Source organism: Hemitrygon akajei, chromosome 6 (genome assembly GCF_048418815.1).
Source record: "Hemitrygon akajei chromosome 6, sHemAka1.3, whole genome shotgun sequence".
In the NCBI taxonomy this organism is placed as follows: Eukaryota; Metazoa; Chordata; class Chondrichthyes; order Myliobatiformes; family Dasyatidae; genus Hemitrygon; species Hemitrygon akajei.
In genome coordinates this window covers 68,570,802-68,593,332 of record NC_133129.1, presented here as the reverse complement: position 1 = coordinate 68,593,332, position 22,531 = coordinate 68,570,802, and the positions used below count along the sequence as shown (strand labels likewise).

The window sequence follows — 22,531 nt, the reverse complement described above, 5'->3', positions numbered from 1 at the left end:
AATGATTTCTAACTTTGATTTTCTTTCAAGTAACATTTATGTGTGGGAGGTAAAAAAAAAAAGGGAATGCAAATTAATTCACAGAACCCAGAAATTATGTGTCATTCTTCTCACTCAGCCTTCAGGGGGCTTTTAATCTGACAGGCTGAAAAGTTTCTGAAATATGACTGCATGACATTCATGTAGGGAATGAGAAGAAGGGGAAATAAAGGCTGTCATTGCCAGGGGGAATGAAATGCTCCCTTGTATGCCAATAATGTAAAAAATATTTGGAATGGAAGGCAGGCTTTTAAACTATTGACCACACGTATTCTCTCTCTCCTGCTCCTTTGTCTTCTCCAATCCCTTCCTCCCAATTTCCTCTTCATTCTCTTTCCTTTTTTCATTCCTTCTATACCTTTGCTTAGTCTTACCTGGCCTGCCTCCCTCACCTTTCTCTCATTCCTGTTTACACTCTTCATCCTTTCTCTTTCCCTTTGTTTTCTTCTCTCATTACCACAAGCACCCTCTCCTTCCCTCTTGCCTACTCTCCCCTCCATCCACACCCCTCATGTTGTGGTGTGGCCTGTTGTAGCCGCCCAAGGAGGTGTTGGAGTCAGTGCTGGAGAGAACAGAGGCGTAGTGGCCGAGCTGGGTTGGGGGCTGGCCCCTGTAGACCAGTTCTCCAATCAGTGCTGCTCTCCAGTGCTCATTCAGCAAAGACGAGCTGGATTGCCTTTGATAGTAGCTGACCAAGTGAAAGATGAGGAACAGCTACTTGCTTGTTCTTGCAGAAATGTGACTTCAGGACAACATCCCACACACCATCAATCTTCTAGCCATGCCATTCAGTGACTCTACGTGCTGTATTTACTGCACATACAGAGATCTGCACTTTGGCCCTGGAGGAACAATGTATTATTCAGCTGTATACATGAATATGGTTAAATGGCAATTAAACTTGAACTTACTCTCCCAAACCATTCACCATTTTCTTCCCATCTCTCTCAATCTTCTATTCTCCTTTTCCCCCTTGCTCCACTTTCCCCATTCCCACCTCTATGCTTCCCAATTCTCATTCACAAATTTCCCCTCTCTACCTCCTCCAGATCTCCCACATTTTTCCATTTCATTCCTTTCCTTTCTCCATTCCCAAACTCCCTATTCCCCGCTTCCCTATCCTCCCACTCCACTTTCTCCCCATTCCCCTCCTCTCTCTTTCCTGACCTTCCTCTCCCCCTACATCTCCCTTCACCATCCCTCTTCCCTCTCATCCAATTTCCTCTTCACCATCCCCTCCTTTGAGACAGAAGAACTGGTTAAGTGCTGTCACAACATCCTCAGACTCAACGTCAGCAAGACTCAGGAGCCGATTGTGAATTTCTGGTGGGGGAATGTCAGGAGAACAGGCACCAGTCCTCACTGAGGAGTTAACAGTGGAAGTGATGAGTAGCTTTAAGCTCCTGGGTGTCACCATCTCCGAGACCTGTCCTGGGCCCAATACATTGCTGCATTCACAAAGAAGACTTGTTCAGGAGATTGAAGAGACATGGCATGTCATGAAAGACCCTTGCTAATGTCTATAAATGTATAATGGAGAGCATTTTAACTGGTTACATCTCAGCCTGGTATGGAGTGTCCAATGCACAGGGTCACAGAGGGATGTAGACTCAGGCAGCCCTGTCATGGGCACTGCCCTCCCCACCAAAAGGGCATCTTCAAGAAGTGGTATCTCAAGGACATGGCATCTTCACCATATACACTCTTTTTGTTATTATCATCAGGGAAGATAACAACAGGAGCTCGAAGACCCACGCTCAACAATACAAGAACAGATTTTTCCCCTCTGTCACAGACTTCAGTGTACTCCATGAGCACTATCCTGTTTTCATGGTATTTATATATTTTGTAATTTATAGTAATTTTGTCTTTGCACTGTAATGATGCTGCAAACAAACTTCAAGCCATACAAGACAGCAATAATAAATCTGATTCTGTTTCTCACCCTCCACCCCCCTTCCTCTCTGCACAGCCTCCAATGACCTCCCTCCCCTCCCCTCCCCTTTTGCTCCCACTTCCTCTACCCCCTTCCACTGCCATCCCTTTCTTCCCCTCCCCTTCCACCCATCCCCTCATCTTCTACCTCCTCACTTATCCACTCTCTCCGTCCCACCTTCTGCTTGCCCCTCCCTCACTCCTCACCCTTTCCTTCTCACCCTCTCCCTCATTCCTAACCTCTTCCTCCCTGACCCCATTCATCTCCCACTTCCTTCTACACCCTCCTTCCCCTTTCTCTTCACCAGCCTTCATCCTCTATTTCCACCTCCTTCTACATACTCCTCGTGCCACCTCTTCTCTCTCCTCCCATTTCAACTCTGCTTTCCTATCCCCTCCTTCTACAACCTCCCCCTTCACTCTCCATGTTCCCCCTCCTGTATCTCCTTCCTTCTTCTCCTACTCCTCCCTCTCTCCTCCACTACCCTCTTCCCCAACCGCCTTTCTCATTTCCCCACCCTTTCCACTCCTACGCCCTCCCTCCTAACTCTCCCTCCTTCCACTCTTCCCTCACATCTCCTACTTCCTCGTCTTTCTCTCATTTCTATCTCACCCCCTCCACCTACATTCCTTCCTTCCATCCCTGTCTCTCTTCCTGTCCCTACCATTCTTCACCCTTCATCCCTCATCACCTCCACTCCTCTTCCTCCTACCCATTTCTTTCCATACCCTCTCCCTCCTTCCCATCCACTTTACCCTTCCTCTCTTTCTCCCTTCCCTTCCTACATCTCCTTCCCCCTCACCATCCTTTCCACCCGCCCCTTCTTCTAATCCTCCTACCCAGCTCCTGTCTTTCCCTCACTCCCTATACCCACTTTCCTTCCCTCCATTGTCCTCCTCTTTCCATCCATCTTCTCCCTCCTTCCTTCTCACATCTTCTCTTCCCTCTCTCTACATCCCTACCACACCTTCCCTTCCTTTCTCCCCTTCCCTACCACCCCCTTTCCTTTCCCCATTCACTCCCATCTTTCCTCCCTCCCCTCTTCTCTACCTCCCTTCCCCTTCTTTTCCCCATTTACTTCACTCTTCACTACAACTCCCACCCTCCTCCATCATTTTCCCTCCCCTTTCACTTTCCTCTCCCCCTCCACCTCCTCTTCTCTCACCCCCTCTTCCCTTCCCCTTCACTTCCTATCTCCCTCCCCTCCCCCTCACTTCCCCATCCCTCCTCTCCACTTCACCCCCTCCCCTCTTCACTTCCCCTCCCCTACCCCCACTTCATCTCCCCTCTCCCAATCTCTCTCCACATCCTTCCTCCCTCCACTTCCCTCCCCTGTGCACTTCCCCCTCCCCTCGCCCCTTCACTTCCCCTTCCCTCCCCCTCATCCCTCCCCTCCCCACCATACCCCACTTCACTCTCCTCCCCTTCACTTCCCCACCCGTCCCCTACCTCACTTGCCCTCTCCCTCTCTTCATTTCCCCCACCCCTAATTCACTTCCCCTCTCCCCCTCTTAACTTCCCCTTCACTCCCCCATTTCCCTCCACTTCCCCCTCCCCCTCTTCACTCCCCCATTTCCCTCCACTTCCCCCTCCCCCTCCCCCTCTTCACTCCCCCATTTCCCTCTTCTTTCCCCCTCCACTCCCCACCCCCTCCCCTCTTCACTCTCCCATTTCCCTCTTCTTTCCCCCTCCACTCCCCACCCCCTCCCCTTCACTTCCCCGCCCCTTCCCTCTCCACATCCCCGCCCCTTCCCTCTCCACATCCCCTCCCCCTCTTCACTTACCCATCCCCTCTTCTTTTCCCCTCCGCTCCCCACTTCCCCCTCCCCTCCCCCATCTTCACTACTACTTCCCCCTCCTCTCTTCACTTCCCTCACCCCTCTCCCCCTCTTCAGTTCCCTCCTCCCCCTCCCCACTCCTCCTTGCCTCTCCACATCCCCCTCTTCACTTCCCCATCCCCTCTTCTTTTCCCCTCCCCTCCCCACTCCTCCTTGCCTCTCCACATCCCCCTCTTCACTTCCCCATCCCCTCTTCTTTTCCCCTCCCCTCCCCACTTCCCCTTCTTTCCCCCTCCCCTCCCATCTTCACTCCTACTTTCCCCTCCCCTCCCCCTCATTTCCCCCATCCGTTCGCTCCCCCTCCTCACTTCCCCACCCGTCCCCTCCACACCCTCCCCACTTCACTCCCCTCCTCTTTTCACTTCCCCAGCCCTGTCCCCACTTCACTTCCCCTCCCCTCTTCATTTCCCCCACCCCTACTTCACTTCCCACCTCCCCTCTTCCCCCTCTTAACTTTCCCCGCCCCTTTCCACATCCCCTCCTCCTCCCCTCTGCCCCTCTTCAGTTCCCTCACCCCCTCCCCCTCTTCACTTCCCCTTCCCTCTCCATATCTCTTCTCCCTCTTCACGCCCCTCCCATCCTCCACTTCCCCTCACCCCCTTCTTTTCCCCTTCCCCCACCCCTTCCACTCCCCACTTCCCCCTCCCCTCCCCATCTTCACTATTTCCCCCTCCTCTCTTCACTTTCCCCTCCCCTCTCTCTCTTCACTTCCCTCACCCCTCTCCCCCTCTTCAGTTCCCTCCCCCTCCCCACTCCCCCTTGCCTCTCCACATCCCCTTCCCCTCTTCACTTCCCCATCCCTGCCCCCTCTTCTTTTCTCTCTCCCAACTTACCCCTCTCCCTCTTCGCTTTCCGCGCTCCCATCCTCAGTTCCCCCTTCATTCCACCTTTCCCCCCGTCCCTACCTCCCTCTCCCCCTCACGCTGCCCGGCCGCGGAAGGGTGCTGAGGAAATGTGTTTGTAATTAAAGCCGAGCCTGCCGGCGGCACGCGGCTGACGTCAGCTCCAGGGCTGCGCTGCCGACCGAGCGGGGCAGAGCAGAGCAGAGCGGGCAAACCTCAGCACGTCGTGTGGGGCACGGGAGTCAAGTCAACGAGTGGAGGGGCAAGGGAATTACCGCGGAAAGACCCTGAAATCTGAACGGGTGGCGAAAGTGCGTTGGAGTACGGGGTGCATTTACTGACTTTAAACGGACTGTAAGGAGACGGTCACCTCTGTGAAGCCACTTCTCGAAGTCCCACAAGAACGAGAATAGCCACTTTCTAAAAGTTCTTTTTCTCGGTGTGTGAAGATGATATTTCATCGGCTTGTATTGAGGCTGCAGAACTGCATGTTGGATTGAGTAATTCATTTGCAATCAGAGGAACAAAATTGGTTGGAAAAACTACTCAACTGAACAGAGCTCAAAGCAGCAGGAGACTGACCCAAGGTACCTGCAGAAGATTGGAGATCTGTTTTTAATATTTATTGCCAAGTACTTTTTGTAATTTCGAGTTCGAGGTTTTTCCTGTATACTTCCTTTATTTCACTAGTAACTGGAATGATTTATGTTGACAAAGTTAGTTTGGTTTCTTCGCTTTTTCTGACTTTTAATACCTGCGCAGTTGGCAATTTGACTTAGTTTGTAAAAAGATTTGAAACAAAGGATTGGATTTGCAATTTTTGTTTTAGGATTTTGGACATACTGGGCTGCACATGGAGTGGAAAGGGTAGGTTTAACACAGTGTAGTTAGCTGTCTGTTACTGTGGCTCAGAATTGTCCCAGTCCACCTTTTGGTCGTGTTGTGAGGAAATTAAACGCCCCCATTGAATGCTTGACTATCAAGTCAAACAACACTTCGTGGAAGGGTCACTGGGGACTGTAACTTTCAGGTAATCCTTATGGGATGTCTCGTGTGTGTGTGTGTGTTGGGGGGGGGGGGGGAATAATAGGTGCCGTCTGTTATACCGCGTTGGTATTAAATTGTGGACGATTTGCAGTCGAATTTCTATAACCCTCTCTGCCGGTCTTCCATCAGCGCTGACCCTCTCCCTTCCTACCCAATCTAACCCGAGCAAAACCAAGCGTGCAGATTTGCAAGTTTAATGAAACTACTTCCATCTAGCTTAAGTGTACGTTTCTGTATCTTCGTGTGTGTGTGTGTGTGGGGGGGGGGGGTCACTAAACATAGGATAGGGCGAGTAGGAAGAGATTGCGGGAAACAGTGAGTGTGACCCTTTAATTTGGAAGCTTCACCTGTAAATGGAGTAGGGGGCGATAGTATCTTTTCGCTCAGTTTAGTTCTATTTATTTCTGGAATGTCTTGATACTCTTCCCCACCCCGCCCTGTATCATTAAGGTCCTGTAATACTCTGCGTGGACCGGTCTGGGCACACATAAAAAGGTATTTGCGCGTTCTGCAGTCTCGTGAAAAGAACGAATCTGTCCTTGACTTTAATAGGACCTTGGAGGAGTTGCAAACCACGGCGTTTCGAGGTGCTTTTTGCTTGCAGTCCTCTGGTTCGGAGGCACTGGAGCGGGTTCGCCATTCACACAGCGCGTCAACGTATCGAGAGAAGTCCTGTGCCTGGTTTAAATGTTCACAATGAATGCTTTTTACGAAGTACCCGCCGCACAGAGGTCAGGTGGTGAAGTTGTAACCAGAGGTACGAGAGTAGGTGGCAATAAATGACTGTGAGCCGTGCTTTCTTAAATCAGCGCTGCTCTTTCAAACAGTGCTCAGTTTTGTTTGGGAGAGTTGGCATTCTGTCACACACACTTTCCGTACCACTTTTGCGGTCTGAACTCTAAGAAGAAAAATCCGTAATTACTTAATGACACAACAATCTGATTACCAGGAAAATCATCTCGCTGTTCGGCGTTGAGGATTAAATTTATTCTAATAATGGTACGATAGGACCGCAGTGACCAAGGTGGTCGCTGTCCATGCGTTTGACATGCATCCACCCAGAGATGATGTCATGCCCTGGGAGGGTTCGTTATAAATAGATTCATTAAATCGTAGGGACTAAAGAACTATTTGGCCCTTTGTGCCTGTGACCACTATTTGTGTGGTGTCAGATTAGTTCCACTCCTCTACCCCACCCGTCCGCTGCCAACCAAAAACAAAGCTAATTAATTCCTCTTCATACTCGTACCACAGAAGTTTATCGGCTGCAAAATTTTGAGGACAGTTTTTTAATCCGCTGCCCTACACCTCTCCCCCTTTCACACCTCCACTGGGAGTGTATGTGTCGCCTTTGAAATGCTCACTCTTTTCAAAGTGCTATGGAAATGAAGGTTATTTTAATAAGGACTCGGGACTTGATTTGTTAAGACGCTGAAATTTGTCACGCGAAAATAAGACATACAATGAACTACGTAATCCTGGAGTGTAGACCCTAGGAACATGGGTTTCCATTTGGTTTGGTGTGATAATTCACTGCCTTACGAAGCTGTCTTGTGATCTCAGCAGGAACACTGACTTAGTGAACACGTGGGTGGCACTTTGTACAACTTAATTGGCAGCTATTTAAATTCTTACTTGACTGTCACATCTCTTTTTAAACGAAGTGTCATTAACAGAAATGCCACAGTGCGAAATTGCAATGGCGGCAACTTTCAAACTCTTCTGAGAAAGGCAATTTTTCTACTTGCAACTGTATGTTATCTAAGTAATTCTTCATGCAGATGTATAATTATTCTTCAATGTGTCTTAAAGAGATGGGGAATATTGCTGTCTTGAGCTAGAGATCATTTTTGACCCCTATACAAGAGTTTAGAATTGTGGGTTGTATCTGGCATTGATCTGATCAATCCCTTAACTGTATGTATTCAACAACTGTGTTTATCTTGCCCAGACGTTGAAGACATGTCTCAGTATTCTGGAGTTCAATAGCATCAGGTGTTGCATTGAGGAGTCCTTTGCCTGAAATGCAGCTGATGACATTGGGTAGCTGGCTATGATAGAGATGGAACATTCAGCTGTGCATCCCGTAACTGATCTTAAACTTTTAAATCTTGTTATATTAACCACGCCCCTATAGTCTTCATTTAAATTAATGTAGTCTGCAGTTGGTGTAATCTGTCACAGACTGGGAAGTTTTTAAACTCCTTCATCCCTTGCCAAGCTGGTCTCTCTGAAGTTCAGCAATGGACAAAACTGATAAATTAGGTGTTTTGGGATCACTGGATTTAACAGTGCATGTGTGAATGACCCAGACTGCAAAGCCCTCGTGGTTGTTTCCATTGTAGCCCAGGACAGCATTTGGCAAGTTTGGGTCTAATCCTAAATCATGATCATAAGTAATGGCACAGCCTTTAGGCAGTAATGCTTCCTCCTGGTCTTACATTTTGTAGATGCTGTGTCTTGGCAGACTTGCATTCCAGAGTAGCCATTATTTGCGATATTGTTCATTTGAGAAGTCTTACAATTTTTTTCCGGTCTGCATCTGAAAATGAAAACATTGAAGTACAATGGGACACTGAAGAGTGAAGTGAAATTTTATTTCTTTCATACCTTTTAGACCGCAGTCATTTCAAACCTGATTTTTCAACCTCTAATATATTTTGAATGTGTGGTTATTGTTATGCAAAGATTTGAATTTGACCAAAACTTGTTTGAGGAATAAGTATTGTTCAGAGTAGCTCATGTTTGAATTGTGCTGTGGCTGTTTAACCCATGGGGTTGGGTACAATCTCTCATGGGGGGGGGGGGGGGGAGTGTCATATTTGACTATTGCTCTCCCACAGTGCTGCACTGATTTACCAGCCTTTCTGATGTATCCAAACCACTGATGTGGCTTGATGTAGGGCAGGGGTGTTACCCAGCAAACCATGGCTGATGTATGAAGCAGCTACCATAAAGAGCTTGATGTAGGGAGGGCTGCATTTTTCTATTTAATATCCTAATGTGGCACAGCTGAATTTTATAATTACCATTTTTATTGTTCTATGGCTTTACTCAAATTGCTAACCTGATTCTGACTGGGTCATTGATGAAGTGATCATAAAATCTTGGAGAACTTTTCTGAAGTATTTAGAAGTGATCGTGATTGCTGTCAATTTGACGTGGCTGCCACATAGTTAAACATCTGCAAGAGCAAAACCTAGTGGAATTAAAATGTCAAAAACTGCAGCAGCAATTCATCAAGACTTCAATAGCACCTCCAGTACCTGTGCTATCATTGTACAAGTCTTAGACTATCTTGAAAAGAACACGTTCTTGTTGTGTCACTGGACTAAATTCACAGAATCTTGTGGTATTGGAGTAGTTTCATGGATTGCATTACCTCAAAGGGATAAAAGTGGCTCATTATCAACTCAGGTTAATAAATGGTACTTAATTACATTGGAAATCTTTCACTGTAAGGTATACGCATCCAAATGCTATCTTGAATGAAATGTAATGCTTATTTTGTGCATTAAGTAATCTCAATTTTGTTTTGAACATTGTGTGAGCATGGAGGATAATAAGAAATAGAAATGGCTGTTGGATATATGGTCCCTGTCTGTTCCACTATTTAACAAGATCATTGGCATTGAGAAAGATCAGCATTTTCCTGCTCTGTCCCCAGATCCCTTAATTACTGTGATATCCAAAAAAATCAGTTGACCTGCTTTGAATACAATCGATGACTGAACTTCAACCATTCTTGGGTAGTGAATTCCAAAGATTCATTGTTCTTTGAAGAAATATGTAATTTCAGTCCTGATTAGCTTATCATTTATTTTTAGACTGTGACTTCTACTGGAGTCTAGAAATATATTCCCAGTCAAGCCTTTTAACCCTTTACAATGTCACCCCTCATTCTTTTAAGCTATAAAGAACAGAAAGCTCGGCTTCTCAATCATTACTCGTATGTCAAACCTGCCGTCTGAGGCAGCAGTCTAGTGAATCTTCATTCTGCTTTCCCTAACAAATATAGGTAATGAGACCAAAATTTTATGACCCTCGTGAAGATTCTATACAATTATAGTAAAATGTCTTTACTCTTCCAATAAAAGGTTAACAGAAATACAACACCATCGTAATTACTTGCTTCACCTGCACGTTGGCTTTTGGGGACTTGTGTACAAGGTTACCTGGTTCATTTTGAACATCAGGGATACCCACTAGAGGAGGAAGCGTTCTCCACACCTTTGTATGTCAGTTCCCATTTTACTGCACCGTGTCACCCCACTCTTGGAGTTTGGAGTGTGCTAGTCAGCAACACTAGGCGATGTATGATTCTTTCTGCTTCTAGACAACTAGCTTTCAAGCAGACCACTGGGCCCTTCTCATCTGTAAACTGTCGTCAGCAGCAACTGATGACTGTCAGTGTGAATCACTGGGGATAGCTAATGGAGTCCTGTGTTAATAAAGTGCCAGGACAGAATACAAATGCATCACTCCATACCTTCTGTCCTGCAGCTGGCGAGCGACATTCCTGTCCCCACTGCAGCATCAAGTGCAATTTTCTCCACTGTTTCGCCCACCAGAACCACATCCTGTGACTCCTATTTGGTTTCCTGAAGACTGAGCGGTAGAAATGAATGAACGTGGGTATTAACAAATCTGTAATATCGTCACGTGGTGTTCGGGTAGTGTTATGATGCTGAAGCACAGGTTTATTCAATTACTGGTGTCTTGAAAGCCGGCTAAATGTGCACAAGCCTGCATTTTAAGCTGTGTGATGAATGCAGTTCTAATGTAAATATTATAATTAATGCAAGTCTGTGGGTTGGGGAATAGCCGGCTTCTGGAAATCAACAGTAAGCTGTAATTTTCTCCTTTTGGCAGGGTTATTCTTTTGGAAAATGGCAGCTGTAATTTTCCTCAAATAATCGCTACTTTGTGTTTTGGCTCTATGAATTGTCTCATTATGTATATCTATATCTGGACATTCATCCTGCCTGTTTAGTTGTTACTCTAATGCTATTGGTACATTTTAATGCATAATCCATTCCCATTATTTGTTGGCAAATCCATCCCAATGTTGTGCTTAGGAATTAATATCTTTCATCCTTTTGATGATGAACCAATGGTATTATAGGAGAGATACTACCACGGATAGAAGATTGGCTGATTGACGGGATGCAAAGGATTGGAATAAAGGGGGCCTATTCTGTTTCCACAGCAGTCGGATTGGGACCGCTTCTTTTCATGATACATGTCAATGATTTGGATGACAGAATTGATGGCTCTGTGACCAAGTTTGTAGACAGTTACAAAGATAAGTCGGGGAGGCAGGCAGTGTTGAGGAAGCAGGAAGTCTGCAGACAGACTTGAACAGATTGGGAGAATGGGCAAAGAAATGGCAGATGGAAAATAGTGTTGGGAAGCGTGTGGCAATGCACTGTGGTAGAAGGAATAAAGCCATAGACTGTTTTCTAAACAGGAAGAAAATTCAAAATTCAGAGGTGCAAAGGGATTTGGGAGTCCCTGTGCAGGATTCCCAATGGCAAGAAAGGCAAATACATGTTAGTATTCATTTCGAGAGGACTAGAACATAAGAGCAAGAATGTGATGCTGAGGCTTTATAAGGAATTGTTCTGACTGTACATGGAGTATTGTGAGCTATTTTGGGCTTCTTTTCAAAGAAAAGATGTGCTGGTATTGAAGAGGTTCCAGAGGAGGTTCAGAAGAATGATTCTGGGAATGAAAGGGTTAATGTATGAGGAGGATTTGATGGCTCTGGGCCTGTACTTCAATACTTGCTGGAATTTAGAAGAATGAGGTGGTGGGATCTCATTAATATGATTTAAATATTGAAAGGCCTAGACAGTGTATATAGAGAGGTTTTTTTTACCTATAGTGGATGAGTCTAGGACCAGAGGGCACAGCCTCAGAATAGAGGGACATGCATTTAGAACAGAGATGAGCAGGAATTTCTTTAGCTAGAGTGTGGTTAAACTATGGTGTTCATTGCCATGGACAGCTGTGGAGGCCAAATCATTGTGTATATTTAAGGCAGAGGTTGATAGGTTCTTGGTTAGTCAGGGTGTCAAAAGTTATGGGGAGAAGGCAGGAGAATGAGGTTGAGAGGGATTATAAATCAATCATGTGGGAATGGTGGAGCTGGTTTGATGGGCCGAGTGGCCTAATTCTGTTCTTGCGTCTTATGGTCTTATGTAATTACTTCAAGCTTGCATTTCTGTAGTGATTTTCATAAGCTCAGCATTTCCCAAAGTATAACAGCCAAGCAGGGTTTTGGAAGTGTAGGAAATGCAATGGTGTAGGACCAGCAAGCTGGTGAAATAATAACCATGAGGAGCATTGCAAGGATCGTTAGTTAGGTAATAAATATTGGCCAGGATGCCAGGGTGATCGTCCTTGAGATAAATGACCTGTGATTGCTTCCATCTTCCTCTCGGGCTCTTTGCTTCATTGTCTTATCCCAACGGAAACACTTCCAGTGGTAAGCATTGGGTTGATTTTGAATTGGTCTTTCTCATTTGGAATTAAGTCCCTTTTAACTACGGCTGTTCTAGTTTTGACTTGCTATTAACGTTCGTCTAGACAAAGGAGTGATGAGCTTAAGTTCCTGCATTGGTAATTTCTCCCCCCCCCCCGCCCCCCCGAACAGTATTTTCTTGCCCCGTTTGACTTTTTCCAACCTGATTGCCCCTAATAGTGACCTGTTCCTTGAAGATGCTGACACACCCAGGGATCTGTTTCCGTCACACTGATGTATAGTCATTGTCAGTGAGTGTGGAAAGGCAAGCCAACTGCAGAATCTGTCAGTGAGAAACAAGTAACCATCTGTTGCCGATGTATGTACAATAATGATGGGAATTGCTCGCAGGAACTCTGTTTTTGCTGATTTCCATGTTTCATGAATACGGATCTGTTAAAAGCTTTTTTTAGGCTTTATTTTTAGTGCTAAAGTAAATACGAGGACAAAAAAATCAATGTGAGGGGTCTCTGAGCGGGGGAATTGACAGCAGAACAGTTGGCCAAGTTCAAGAGAAATTATCCAATGGAGATTACAGCCAGAATATGTACCAAGTTAAAAGCAACAGGCAATACCCCCTTCCCCACCCAAGAACTGAGCCAGACTGTTCCAAATCTGGTGTCTTTATTGCCCCCTTAATACCTATGGGTCCGTGTGCAGCTTTTCCCCATTTCAACTGCTGTGGGATGTGACTGTTCCGATGATCTCAGACTGACATTTCTGTAAGTGAAATGCAGTCATCAGACGTTCTAGTGGCCTTGTCCCAAAACACCCTTTCCCTTCTCCCTTATACTTGTGGATCTAAAATGATTTTGGTGACTCAAAGCTCTGTTTATAATCCCAGTGCCTCTTTATTCCTGTCTTTCCTCATGTCCGAATTCCCTTCTTGCCCTTTATTTGCTTCCCTCCAAATGTAGCTTCATCCTCCCCTAATTTAATCATTCTTTGTCTCTGCAGTTGATTTGCGAAGGTGACCGACCCACTTTGTGTAAAAAGGATTAGTCTAGTTATGTACAAGGGATGGCATGGGCGAGATGAGCCAAAGGCCTTTTTCTGCCCTAACCCGGGAAATCCTTTTATTAAATCTACTTTCCCCACCCCCCTTTCAAAGTCTGTGTATATTCAATATATGTGATGAATTGTCTTGATACCTTCTAATACATGAATTCTTGTGAATTGGTCTGGAAGGCTCAACTGCTTTTTAAGTGCAAAATAAATGGATACTCTTGTTAAACGTGTGAATATCAAATTTGCTACCAGAAGGAATGGTTGAGATGAATTGTAATGTATTTAAATCAGTTAGATGAGCGTGCAAGATAAGTAGCATAAGAACGGTACACTGCTGGAGTTAAATAAACAAGGACTGTTGAATGGAATATAAACACTGGTATGGGTCTGGGCTGGGTGGTTTGATTTTTGTGCTGTCAGTTCTAGGTAATTCCACAAAATCATGGCAATTCAAAACGGATTTAATGCACAACATGTGGTATTATGTTCTGTAACTTCAAAACATTAAACTAATTCAAAAGAGGACTCAAAAGTCCAAAATACGGGTCTTGCATTGAGTTTATTTTAAACGAGGTGCACGTATATCACATGGTAGCATGATGATGTATGTAATTAACATATTTTACATACATCTGTAATTATTTAAATGAGCAAGAATGCTTAATTAAACAAAAATATGTATATCTCAAATATTACTTTGAATCTTTAAAATATTATTGAAACATTAAATACACAAAATGTGGCATGGAATGATTTAAACAGTTTGTTATAGTCACAATGTAATTCAGCAGGAAAGCAGGTTCTTTTAGCCCAACTCTTCCATGCCAAGCACAGTGCCCACCAAGCTAATTACATTTGCCTGTGTTTGGTTCAAATCCCTCTGGCCCTGTCATATCCACATACTTATCCATATGTCTTTTGAATGTTTTTATTTTACCTTCCTCAACCACTTACTCTGGCAGCTCATTTCATATAAGCAGCACCCTCTGTGAAGAAGTTGCCCTTCAGGTTCCTTGGAAATCTTTCACCACTTGCTTTAAACCTGTGCCCTCTAGTCTGTAGTTTCCCTTCTCTGAGCACGGAACTGTGCTCATTTTATCTATGCCCCTTATAATTACACCTCTAAGGTCACCCCTCAATCTCTTTTGCTTCATGGAGCAATTTCCTAGCTTGCTCAACCTCTACCTATAACTTAAGGCCCTCGAATCCAGCAGTACCCCTGTAAATCTTGCCGTTTAATGATGCCTTTCCTATAACGGAACAACTAAAATCTATACACAATAACTGTACAAATCACTGTGATCTTCAATTTTTAATTGAATGTTAATACAAATTTGTGAGTTTACATTTATATACATTTGCATATATATTTATATTTATTGTTTAGCTGCTATTCTGCTCTTTTGATTGTTGAATATATGAGATATAATGGCAATTTTGCATCTTGCAAACGATCTGTTTGATGTGTGACTTGTGTTGGTCTTTGATTGATAACTGTGTTTATCAAGGGACTATGTGTGTGGTTATTTTAACAGGGAACTGCTGAACTTACTCCAAACTTAACTAAGAGTGACAGACCAGTATTAACATGGTAAAAGAAGTACTCTTTTTAGAATAAATTGGAGAGTTTTGTTTTTAACCAATTCACGCAGGCATGCAAGAATACGTCAGAACTTTGGGTGTTCTCTCCAAGTCTGGGGGATGAAATCAATTTAGTTTTTACTTCAGCAACAAAACTCAGGAATTATTCAAGGCAATTGGTGAAAAACTATTTTGTTGATTATGCAGATTTGTGATTAAGACTAGCAGAAGCTTCCTCAGGCCTGTATACCTGGTGAAGCATTAAAATTGACTAGTCACAAAGACTACTTTACATGCACACAATGCTGGAGGAACTCAGCAGGCCAGGCAGCGTCTACGGGGGGAAAAAAAGTACAGTCGAGGTTTTGTGCCGAGACCCTTCATCAGGACTGGAGGGAAAAGAGATGAGGAGTCAGAGTTAGAAAGGTGGGGGAGAGGGAAGGAAGAAACACAAGGTGATAGGTGAAACTGGGAGGAGGGGTGAGGTGAAGTAGGGAGCTTAGAAGTTGATATGTGGAAGATGTACAGGGCTGGAGAAGGGAGAATCTGATAGGAGAGGACAGAAGGTCACCAAAGAAGAAGTGCGGGAGGAGCACCAGAGGGAGGTGATGGGCAGGTAAGAAGATCAAGGTGAGAGAGGGAAAAGGGAATGGGGGAATGGTGAAGGATGAAGGGTATTACCAGAAGTTCAAGAAATCAATGTTCATACCATCAGGTTGGCAGCAACCCGGACGGAATATAAAGTGTTGTTCCTCCAACCTGAGAGTGGCCTCATCACGTTAGTAGAGGTGGCCATGGATTGATGTGCTGGAATGGGAAGTGGAATTAAAATGAGTGGCCACTGGGGGATCCCGCTTTTTCTGGCGGACAGAATGTAGGTGCTCAGCGAAGTGGTCTCCCAATCTACGTAGGGTCTCAGCAAGATACTGGAAGCCACACAGGGAGCACCAATTACAGTAGATGACCCCAACGAACTCGCAGGTGAAATGTTGCCTCAGCTGGAAGGACTGTTTGGGACCCTAAGTGGTAGTGAGGGAGGAGGTGTAGGGGCAGATGTAGCACTTGTTCCTCTTGCAAGGATAAGTGCCAGGAGGGAGATCAGTGGGGACGGGTGAATGGATAACAGAGTCACATAGGGAATGATCCCTGCGGAAAGCAGAAAGTGAGGAGGAGGGAAAGATGTGCTTGGTGTTGGGGTCCCATTGGAGATGGCGGAAGTTATGAGGAATAATGTGCTGGACGTGGAGGCTGGTAGGGTGGGAGTTGAGGACAAGAGGACCCTATCCCTGGTGTGGTGGCGGGAGGATGGGCTGAGTACAGACGTGCAAAATGGAAGAGATGTGGTTGAGGACAGCATTGATAGTGGAGGAGGGGAACCCCCGTTCTTTGAAGGAGGAGGACATCTCTGGAATGAGAGCGGATGGAGGGATTGAGAGAAGGGGATGGCATTTTTACAAGTGACAAGGTGGGAAGCAGTATAGTCCAGGTAGCTGTGAGAGTCGGTGGGTTTACAATGGACATCTTGTAGATAAACTGTCTTCAGCGATAGAAACAGATCAAGAAAGGGGAGGGAGGTGTCGGAAGTGGACCAGGTAAATTTGAGGGCAGGGTGGAAGTTGGAGGCAAAGTTGATGAAGTCATTGAGCTCTGCACGGATGCAGGATGCAGTCATCGATGTAATGCAGGAAATGGGGAGTGACACCAGTGTATGCTTGGAACATAGACTGTTCCACGTAGCGGACAAAAAGACAGACATAGCTGGGACCCATGCGAAAGCCCATGGCTACACCTTTTGTTTGAAGGAAGTAGGAGGAGACAAAGGAGGAATTTTTGAGTGAGGACAAGTTCATCCTGTCAGACAGGAATGGAGGGGAACTGATTCCCCTTTCCCCTTATCACATCCCTCTGGTGTTCCTTCCCTTCTTCTTTCTTCCATGGCCTTCAGTCCTATCAGATTCCCCCTTCTCCAGCCCTGTACCTCTTTCGCCAGTCAACTTCCCAGCTCTTTACTTCACCCCTCCCCCCATTTGGTTTCACCTTCACTTCGTATTTCTTCCTCCCCACTCCCCCACCTTCTAACGCTGACTCCTCAGCTTTGCTTCTCCTGCTGAAAGGTCTCAGCCTGAAACATTGACTGTTCTCTTTTCCAGCGACGCTGCCTGGCCTGCTGAGTTCCCGCAACATTTTGTGTGTGTTGCTTGGATTCCCAGCATCTGCAGATTTTCTGTTTGTGACCAAGCCTAACTTGTTAACTTTAGTGTAGTTCTTACAACTGGTTCTGCAGTGTAGTCATTTGAACTAGTTAACTGTTGCAATTTGAAGTTTTAAGCTAAATAACATTGTAAGATAAATTTTGCCTCTGGTATGGATGCAGAAATCAGGTAAGCATGCTTGTGTTTAAACCGTTTGAGATATGATTGTACAAAGTACTTGAAAGCGAATCTCCATGTGTGATGTTGTTCTTACTATGTATTTTGTTTCTTGTTCTAGCCCGAAACCTTGAGCCATTGTTTCAACTTCTGCTCTGCTTGCATACTTTCTCAATAACTTGGACTTTATCCTGACCAAATCATCAGTAACCTCAAAAACCACATGGCTCAGGCAATAGCAAGCACTTTGTTCATCCAGTTTACTTTTCTTTGCAGCCAGCATGCGGGCTCAGTAAAACCACTTCCTGTCACTAGTCTAAAATAGACATTTATTAAGCAGTTAGTAGTCACTAGTGTAAATGGAATAGGTGTATGTGAAGATGCAATTAAGAATAGGGTGTTTAGTGCTTCTAATGAAGCACAGTCGTAAAACTGTGTTTCCAGGTCAATGGGCTTTTGACAAGCTTTGGTACATTTACAAAACGGGATTCAATATATCAAACTTTGAAATGACCTTCATGGCCCTCGTTATTGTTGCATCAACAAGTGTTAGTATTTTCCTATGCTTTGTTGGGGTTGGGCTAGGTTGAGCTCAGCTGTTCTGTTTGCCAAGGCAGTGCCCCGCCACTGTGTTTTAAATCATGTGTCACAGATTATCTATCTATATTCATCAGAATGAAAGGCACATGCTAATTTTCTTTCTCCCTTCGCAGCTCTTAGATTTTAAAGGTCAAAACCGAAGCAAAGGCACAGTGAGTTTGGCGATGCGGTGTTCCCGATCAAATGTGCTGTATCTGCTCTCTTGAAACAACCTAACTGACCGTTCCAATATGCCGCCGACTGGGACCCAACTGATACAGTTCAATACGCTAACTCTATCATGCTCAAACAACCATCTCACTTTTTAAAAAAAATTACGCTTTGTAAGAATGGAGCATTACAAAAAATTGCTATTTCCATGCTATCAGAGCTGAATAAGATCCAAAATACTATGCAATTCTTTGCTACTGCATCAAGTGACAGTCAGAATTGGGTTTATTACCACTGACATAGAAAACATAGATATAGAAAACCTACAGCACAATACAGGCCCTTCGGCCCACAAAGTTGTGCCGAACATGTCCCTACCTTAGAAATTACTAGGCTTACCCATAGCCCTCTATTTTTCTAAGCTCCTATCCAAAAGTCTCTTAAAAGACCCCATCATATCCACCTCCACCATTGTTGCCGGCAGCCCATTTCACGCACTCACCACTCTTTGCATAAAAAAACCTTACCCCTGACATCTCCTCTGTACCTACTCCCCAGCACCTTAAACCTGTGTCCTCTTGTGGCAGCCATTTCAGCCTTGGGAAAAAGCCTCTGACTATCCACATGATCAATGCCTCTCATCATCTTATGCACCTCTATCAGGTCACCTCTCATCCTCCGTCGCTCCAAGGAGAAAAGGCCGAGTTCACTCAACCTTTCCTCATAAGGCATGCTCCCCAATCCAGACAAAGTCCTTGTTAATTTCCTCTGCATCCTTTCTATGGTTTCCACATCCTTCTTGTAGTGAGGCCACCAGAACTGAGTACAGTACTCCAAATGGGGTCTGACCAGGGTCCTATATAGCTGCAACATTACCTCTCGGCTCCTAAATTCAATTCACAATTAATGAAGGCCAATACGCCGTATGCCTTCTTAACCACAGAGTCAATCTGCACAGCAGCTTTGAGCGTCCTATGGACTCGGACTTCAAAATCCCTCTGATCCTCCACACTACCAAGAGTCTTAACATTAATACTATATTATGCCATCATATTTGATCTACCAAAATGAACCACCTCACACTTGTGTTGAACTCCATCTGCCACTTCTCAGCCCAGTTTTTCATCCTATTAATGTTCCACTGTAACCTCTGATAGCCCTCCACACTATCCACAACACCTCCAACCTTTGTGTCATCAGCAAATTTACTAACCCATCCCCTCACTTCCTCATCCAGGTCATTTATAAAAATCACTAAGAGAAGGGGTCCCAGAACAGATCCCTGAGGCACACCACCGGCTCACACCAAGTAACACACTGACCTCCATGCAGAATATGACCGGTCTACAACCACTCTTTGCCTTCTGTGGGCAAGCCAGTTCTGGATCCACAGAGCAATGTCCCCTTGGATCCCATGCCTCCTTACTTTCTCAATAAGTCTTGTATGGGGTAGCTTATCAAATGCCTTGCTGAAATCCATATACACTACATCTACTGCTCTTCCTTCATCAATGTGTTTAGTCACATCCTTAAAAAATTCAATCAGGCTCGTAAGGCACAACTTGCCCTTGACAAAGCCATGCTGACTATTCCTAATCATATTACACTTCTCCAAATGTTCATAAATCCTGCCTCTCAGGATCTTCTCCATCACCTTACCAACCACTGAAGTAAGACTCACTGGTCTATAATTTCCTAGGCTATCTCTACTCCCTTTCTTGAATAAAGGAACAACATCTGCAACCTTCCAATCCTCCGGAATCTCTCCCATCCCCATTGATGATTCAAAGATCATCACCAGAGGCTCAGCAATCGCCTCCCTCACCTCCCACAGTAGCCTGGGGTATATCTCATCCGGTCCCGGCTACTTAACCAACTTGATGCTTTCCAAAAGCTCCAGCACATCCTCGTTTTTAATATCTACATGGTCAAGCTTTTCAGTCCACTGCATGTCATCACTACGATCACTAAGATCCTTTTCCATAGTGTATACTGAAGTAAAGTATTCATTAAGTACCTCTGCTATTTCCTCCGGTTCCATATACACTTCCCCACTGTCACACTTGATAGGTCCTGTTCTTTCACGTCTTACCCTCTTGCTCTTCACATACTTGTAGAATATCTTGGGGTTTTCCTTAATCCTGCCTGCCAAGGCCTTCTCATGGCCCCTTCTGGCTCTCCTAATTTCCTCCTTAAGCTCCTTCTTGTTAGCCTTATAATCTTCTAGATCTCTAACATTACCTAGCTCTCTGAACCTTTTGTAACCTTTTCTTTTCGACCAGATTTATTACAGCCTTTTTTACACCGTGGTTCCTGTACCCTACCGTAACTTCCCTGTCTCATTGGAACGTACCTATGTGGAACTCCATACAAATATTCCCTGAACATTTGCCACATTTATCGACATATCGAGGAATTTGATGTTTTCTGGCTGTGGTACGGTGTAATACATTAAATATGGTATAAATTTTATATAATAAAGTAGTGCAGAAATAGTGAGGTCTAAATAGTTCAGTAACCATTTAGAAATCTGATGGAGGTGAAGAAACTGTTTCTAAAACATTGTGTATTTGCAGGTTCCTGTACCACCTCCCTGATGGTACTGATGATAATAGGGCATGTCCTCGATGGTAGGGAGGCTAGTGCCCATGATGGACCTGGCTGAATTTGCAATGGGTCCCGTGTTGTAGCCCCTCCATACCACTGGTGATGTAACCAGTTAGAATGCTCTCCATGGTACATTTGTAGGCATTTGCTAGAGTCTTTGGTGACATGCCAAATCCCCTCAAACTCTGAATAAAATATAGCCACTGCATTGGCTTCTTTGTAATTGCATCAGTATGTTGGGCCCAGGACAGATCTTAAGAGCTGTTGACACCCAGGAACTTGAAACTGCTCATCCTTTCCACTGCTAATCCTTCAATGAGGACTGGTTTTGTCCCTTGACGTTCCCTTCCTGAAGTCCACCATCAGTTCCTTGGTTTGACTGATGTTGAGTACATGGTTGTTATGACCTGTCAACCAGCCAATCTGTCTCACTCCTGTACACCACCTCATCACCATCTGCGATTCTACCGGCAGCAGTTATGTCATCAGCAATTTTATAGATGGCGTTTCTGCTGTGCCTAGTCATATAGTCATGGGTGTATAGAGAATTGAGCAGCGAGCAGAGCGTATATCTCTGAGTTGTAAATGGGTTGATTATCACTGAGGAGGAGATGTTATTTCTGATCCACAATGTGGTTTCTCGATGAGGATCCAGTTGCAGATGGAGATATGAAGGCCCAGGTTTTGAAGCTTATTGATTATTGCTAAGGGAATGGTGGTGTTGAATGCTGAGCTGTAATCAATAAACAGCAGCCTTCGAAGGTATTGATGTTGTCCAACGCCAAGTTGACAGTGAGTGGGTATTCCCTTTATTGCAATGAATACAAATCCTTGCTTAGGCAGGATGTTATTCTAGGTTCTCAAAGTACTTCAAAGACGTGAGTGTAACTGGGCAATAATCATTGAGTCATCTCATCCTGCTCTTTTTGGGCACAGGTATGATTTTGACACAGGTGCAAAGCTCCAACTATTGAGATTGAAGATGTCCCATGAACATTTCAGCCAGCTGGCTGAAGTACACCATCTGACCTTAATGCCTCACGTTCGGCTCCACTTGTAGCTGAATTAATTTTAATTTGGCTACTGTGTTGGTAGCTCATGTTCAAATGGTGGTGGATCATGCTCGCCCAGCACAAGCAAGGTCCCTACAATGGCTCCTGGTAGAGCAGTATCTTGAACTTAAAATGAAGATGCCTCCAAAGCCACGTTCCTCCCCATCTCTGTGATCTTCACCTGCTCTCTCAGATCACTTCAATGGCTTCTTGCAGCTTCATAATTCTCCTGGACTCTGGAATGTTTCCCTGATTCTTTGTCATGCTCTGCTATTTAAGTTGCTCCTTAAAACCCGTGTCTTTGAAAGAGCATTAGCTCATTGAACTAATCATAATAGATGCTTTGTGTGGCCTTCTAGATCCTCCATTTAGAATAACATTTTTATTTGAGTTATTTTACATTGGAACAATCTTAAAAGCAATAATACTTTGCAGTTTCTTACTGAGGCCACCAGAAATGAGTTATTGCAGCTAATAATTTTTAAAGAATTTTGAATTAGGTAAAATAACTTGCATGATCTTGATTATGTCAGCTCTTTACGTCTGCTCAGACTTTTGTGACAGCATGACTGTTTGGCCCGTTGACTCCCTGCTGACTCTTGGAGCATTCCCATCGATTCCATTCCTCTACTTATTTCTGTGTGGCCTGTTTTTACCTCGGGTCTGTCAACTAGCCCTTGATTTTCCTGCCTCTCAAACTTTTGAGGGCCAGTTATTTTGCCAGCTTGTGTAACTTTGGAATGAGGGAGGACTCTGGAGCATTGGAGGAAAACCTGCAAGGTTGCAGAGAAAGTGCAGAATCCACACAGAGCAGCAAAGACAAGTTGGAACCCAAGTATCTCGGAACGCTTGCGGTCTCCCTAATGGCTACATCTGTAGGAGGTACACCCAGCTGCAGCTCCTGACAAGCCAGGTCAAGGAAAAGGAATGGAGTTG

At 44.8% G+C, this 22,531-nt stretch overlaps 1 protein-coding gene across 4 annotated transcripts in view; it reads left to right on the top strand.

The window, feature by feature from the left end:
* Nucleotides 1–22,531, top strand: part of lpar1 (lysophosphatidic acid receptor 1) — a 144,349-nt gene that overhangs the window by 30,650 nt on the left and 91,168 nt on the right. For 2 of the 4 annotated variants that reach the window (XM_073048589.1, XM_073048586.1), the window contains exon 1: nucleotides 4,823–5,242. The exons of 1 other annotated variant lie outside the window; for it this stretch is intronic. The gene's annotated coding sequence lies outside the window, so the exon portion shown is untranslated. Of the gene's footprint in view, nucleotides 1–4,822; nucleotides 5,243–5,579; nucleotides 5,686–22,531 lie in introns of those variants that run through there. One more of the 4 variants, XM_073048587.1, reaches the window with a different exon arrangement.